This window comes from Orycteropus afer, unplaced genomic scaffold (genome assembly GCF_000298275.1).
Source record: "Orycteropus afer afer isolate SDZICR_OR568_19922 unplaced genomic scaffold, OryAfe1.0 scaffold00275, whole genome shotgun sequence".
Lineage (NCBI taxonomy): Eukaryota > Metazoa > Chordata > Mammalia > Tubulidentata > Orycteropodidae > Orycteropus > Orycteropus afer.
In genome coordinates this window covers 992,566-998,375 of record NW_006921862.1, presented here as the reverse complement: position 1 = coordinate 998,375, position 5,810 = coordinate 992,566, and positions in this window count along the sequence as shown.

Sequence of the window (5,810 nt, the reverse complement as noted above, 5' to 3'; positions counted from 1 at the left end):
TATTTTGTAAAATCTTTCTACCTTGAATTACAATATTACAATAATTACAACATTAGAGAGGAAGCCTTTTTAAATTATTTTTCTCCTTTTCCTTTAATTTCTACATAATTCTCTAAAAGTTATTGAGATAGGTTCACAAATATTAATAACCATAATATTGTAATTATTGTGTAGTGAAAACAAAATCAGTGAGTATAAAAACACCACCAGCAACAAAAACAATAGTGCATGCTTGTAATATGCAGATGAAGACAAATTATTCAAAGCACCATTGTAATTGGGTAATAATGATAGCTCTGACCAAGAGAATTGTTGGTGATAGGTGCCAGCAAGTCAGCTGTGACTAATAGCAACCTTATGTATGACAGAACAAAACACTGCCCAGTCCTGTGCCAACCTCACAGTCCTTGCTATACCTGAGTCAATCGTTGCAGCCACTATGTCAATCCATCTCCTTCAGGCTCTTCCCCTTCTTTGCTGACCCTCCACTTTACCAAGCATGATATCCTTCTCCAGAGAATGGTCCTTTCTGACAACATGACTGAAGTAGGTGAGACAAAGTCTGGCCATTCTTCCTTCCAAGGAGCATTCTGGCTGCACTTCTTCCAGGACAGATTTGTTAGTTCTTCTGGCATCCATGGTACTTTCATTATTCTTCACCAACACCACAACTCAAAAGCATCAACTCTTCTTTGGTCTTCCTTGTTCATTGTGTAGTTCTTACATGCATATGAGGTGATTGAAAATACCATGGCTTGGGTTAGGGGCATCTTAGTCTTCAAGGAAAGATCTTTGCTCTTCAGTACTTGAAAGAGGTCTTTTGCAGCCAATTTGCCAGTGCAGTACATCATCTGATGTCTTGACTGCTGCTTCCATTGGTGTTGATTGTGGAACCAAGTAATATGAAATCTTTAACCATTTAAATTTTTTCTCCATTTATTGTGATGTTGCTTATTGGTACATTTGTGAGGATTTTTATTTTCTTTATATTGAGACATAATCCATACTGCAGACTGAAGTCTTTAATCTTCATCAGTAAGTACTTCAAGTCATCCTCACTTTCAGCAAGCAAAGTTGTGTCATCAGCATATCGCAGGTTGTTAATGGTCTTCTTTCAATCCTGATGCCATGTTCTTCTTCATACAGTCCAGTTTCTTGGATTATTTGTTCAGCACACAGATTGAATAAATATGGTGGAAAGATACAACCTTGACACACTCCTTTCCTGATTTTAAACCATGCAGTAGCCCCTTGTTCTGTTCAAATGACAGCCTCCCCTTCTACGTACAGGTTCCTGATGAGCACAATCCAGTGTTCTTGAATTCTCATTCTTCTCAATGTTATCCATAGTTATGATCCACAAAATCAAATACTTTTGCATAGTCAATAAAACACAAGAAAATATCTTTCTGGTATTCTTTGCTTTGAGGCAAGATCCATCTGACATCAGCAATGATATCCTTCATTCCACATCCTCTTCTGAATCCAATTTGCATTTCTGGAAGTTCTCTGTCAACATACTGCTGCAACTGTTTTTTTAATTTTCTTCAGCAAGATTTTACTTGAGTGTGATGTTAATGATATTGTTCGATAATATCCACATCTGTGTGATCACCTTTCTTAGGAATGGGTACAAATATGGATCTTTTCCAGTCATTTGGCCAGGCAGCTGTCTTCTAAATTTCTTGCATAGCCAAGTGAGTGTCTCCAGCATGGCATCCATTTGTTGAAACATCTCAATAGGTATTCTGTCAATTCCTGGAGCCTTGTTTTTCACCATTTTTTTCAGTGAAGCTTTGACTTCTTCCTTCAATACCGTTGTTTCTTGATCATATGCCACCTCCTGAAGTGGATGAACATTGACCAATTCTTTTTGGTATAATGACTCTGTGTATTCTTTCTGTGGTAGTTATGTTTGTGTGTCAACTTGGCTGGACCTGGTTGAGTGGCTGGGCAGCTGGTGGTAGTTATTCCCCATGATGAGATTGGCAATCAACTCCATGGTGGGATCTACCACAAGCAGCTGAGTAGCTGCCTTTGGGATGTGGTCTACTTCCTGTATATGAGGAGAAGGCTTGGGAATTGTCTCTAGCTTATGGCACCTTGAATCCTGCATGTAGCCGTGTCATTGTTCAGCAGCCTGCCATGCTCTTCCAATCTTGAGACTTACAGTGGACTTGAATTAATGGCCTGCTGTGTATTTAGTAATATCAGGACTGTGCCTTGTTACTTGTCAACCTTGGGCTTGGCACCTTCAGCAGCCAGTGGCTGTCTGAGTGAAGAAAAGCCTCTAGCTTCAGTGGGCTGGGAGCTGGAGGCAGAGCTGAAGCCCATGCTAAGGGGCTTTCACCCAGCCCCTAGAACTTGGCACTTTGAACTTGGACTTAAAGCCTCTAAATTGTAAGAATAATCTCCTATTTGTTAAGGCCATTCCATTTCTGGTATATTCTTGTCAGAGCAGCACTAGGTAACCAAAACACCTTCCATCATCTTTTGATGTTTCCTGCATCATTCAATGTTTTGCCCAAAGAATCTTTCAATATTACAACTCGAGGCTTGTATTTTTTCTTCAGTTCTTTCAGCTTCAGAAATACTGAGCGTGTCCTTCCCTTTTGTATTTCTAACTCCAGTTCTTTGTACATTTTGTTATAATAATTTCCTTTGTCTTCTCGAACTACTCTTTGAAATGTTTTGTTCAGCTCTTTTATCTTGTCATTTCTTCCATTTACTTGAAGGGCAAGTTTCAGAGTTTCTTCTGACATCTATTTTGGTCTTTCTTCCTCTCCTGTCATTTTAATGATATTTTGCTTTCTTCATGGATGATGTTCTTGATATCACTCCACAATTCCTCAGGTTTTCGGTCATTGGTGTTCAATGCATCAAATCTATTCTTTACATGGTTTTTCAGGAGGGATATAATCAAGGTCATATTTTGGCTCTCATGAACTTCTTTTAATTGTCTTCAGCTTCAAGTTGAACTTGCATATGAGCAACTGATGGTCTGTTCTACAGTCAGCTCCTGGCCTTGTTTTGACTTAATATATTGAGCTTCTACATGGCCTCTTTCCACAGATGTAATCAGTCTGATTCCTGTGTAATCCATCTGGTGAAGTCCATGTGTATGGACATCATTTATGTTGTTGAAAAAGGTACTTGCAATGAATAAGTTGTTGGTCTTGCAAAATTCTGTCATGTGATCTCCAGCATTATTTCTATCACCAAAGCCATATTTTCCAACTACTGGTGAGTCCTTTGTTTCCAACTTTTACATTCCAATCACCAGTGATAATCAACATATCTTGATTGCATGCATATTTGCTCAATTTCAGACTGCAGAAATTGGTAAAAATCTTCAATTTCCTTTGGTGTTTGGTGCGTAAATTTGAATACTAGTATATTAACTGGTCTTCCTTGTAGGTGTCTGGATATTATGCTATCACTGGCAGCATTGTATTTCAGGATAGATCTTGAAACATTCTTCATGATGATGAATGCCATACCATTCCTTATCAATTTGTCATGCCCAGCATAGTAGATCATATGGTTGTCTGATTCAAAATCACCAAAAACAGTCCATTTCATCTCACTAATACCTAGGATATTGATCTTTATGTGTTCCATTTCATTTTTGACAACTTCCAATCTTTGTAGATTCATACTTTGTACATTCCATGTTCTGATTATTAATGGATGTTTGCAGTGGTTTCTTTCCATTTTGAGTCATGGCACATTAGCAAATGGAGGTCCTGAAATCTTTATTCCATCCATACCATTAAGGTCAGCTCTACTTTGAGGAGACAGTTCTTCTCCAGTCGTATTTTGAGTGCCTTCCAACCTGAGGGGCTCATCTTCCAGCACTATCATGCACAATGTTACAGGCTATTCATAAAGCTTTCCAGTAATACATCAGTGTTTCACTGCTATTCATAAGGTTTTCACTAGCCAATTCTTCCTTCTTCTGAGTCTGTTTTAGTCTGGAAGCTCTGCTGAAACTTGTTCACCATCAGTGACCCTGCTGCTATCTGAAATACTGATGGCATAACCTCCAGCCTCACAGCAACACACAAGCCACCACAGTATGACACACTGACAGATCGGTGGTGGACCAGAGAGCAAAAGAAGGTTCAAAAGGTAACTTTTAGCCTTGTAGACATATTGGTACATGGAAGCTGGGCTTATGAAAAATATTTTTGTTTTTATAACTAAATACAGGGATATTTTTATAAAAAATAATAAATTTCTGCTGACATACTGAACAGAACTTTTATAGACAGCCATTTCAGTATCACACCCCTTTGACAGTGTCACCCAGTGTGGCCTTGTACCCCTCTAGTGATGCCACCTGGCATAACTAATCACTCACATTATTCACAGTTATTTTTTAAATTAAAAATGAGAGAAAGGCATTTCTACCATTACATACAATGTTTTGGTAGGAATTTTCTGCTTAAAAACAAATAACAAGCATTTTATTTGGACACTGTCTCAAGACAAAGTTTAGAAAGGATCTTACAAAGAAGGGACAGTGTTTCTTCCTTCACCCATTAAAGTGGTAGAGTGCAAAGTTTTCCTCTATTCTTCTTCCAGGATAAAAGTGCTGACAGATACATACAGGCCAGGGGGACATTTGGTGATTTGTTGTTCTTGTTTTTGTTTGGTCTTTTGCTTCTCAAAATGAGATATAGAAGGGACAAGAAGAGGGAAATTTGGCATTTTTCTCAGCAACTATTTGGAGTAGTGCCTCCTGTCCATCCTTTAGCTTTTCATTCTGGGAGGGCAAAAACAGCTGGCCAAGACCACATATGTACCCTACCTTCGTTTTACCCTCAGCTGCTGCTGGCCCAGAGGAAAAGAAGTTTTCATTTCTACACTGGCTTTTGATTGAATAAAAGCTAGAATATGCTGGACACCTGTGTGAGCTCATGTTTGGTTTAAAATTTCTTTTTAATTATGTTCTGTGAAGTATACAGGAGGGTTGAGTTTGATATGAATGAAACTATTTCATTGTTCTATTAGCCAAGAATTTGTTAGGACTTCAACCAGGAACTAATAAAACTTCCTTTTCTTTGATATCCTCACCCATGTTTTTTTCCAGTCTGAGCAGGACATCAAAAGATTTCCATGTGGCTCAGCTATTAGAAGTTTGCTTGGGCTCTTTGAGTTCTCAGGTGAGAAGTTGAGAAAGACTATACAAATCTTTTCCAGTATTCTCTCTCTCTCTCTCTTTGTGGTGAAATATATATATATAATGCTATTTTAACAATTCCTAAGTGTAGAATTTGATGACATTAATTATATTCACCATGTTGTGCTACCATCACCACTCATCTATTTCTAATTATCATTAATTATCTTTCTAATTCTGCTAATGTAATATTTTTTTTTTTCTTTTTAGTTATTCATTTTCTCTTTTGTGATGCCCTCATTTGGATAGCCAAAATGATCAGCAAATGAGAAGTCACATTAGAGAGGAGTGATGATTTCTACCACTAGGTTCTTATAAGGAATATTTATTCTCTTGTCATTAGGGAAGTTTTACTTTCTAACCTATCTGTTTATTTGAACCACCATTCATCTGTCAGTTTGTCATACTGTGGTAGTTAACCTAATTTTTTGTATGTGCACATAATATTGAAATTATCACATACCATGTATATGTCTAAGAGAAAGTATTTTCCTCTGAGTGCACAGATTGTGGTCTTTATTATTGTCTAGTTATGTTATAAGTTCTATTTTTATTTCTTCTTTCATTTAAGAGTTATTAAAGAAATTATTTTATGGTTAATTTCTTAGATGATTTTTTTTTTTTT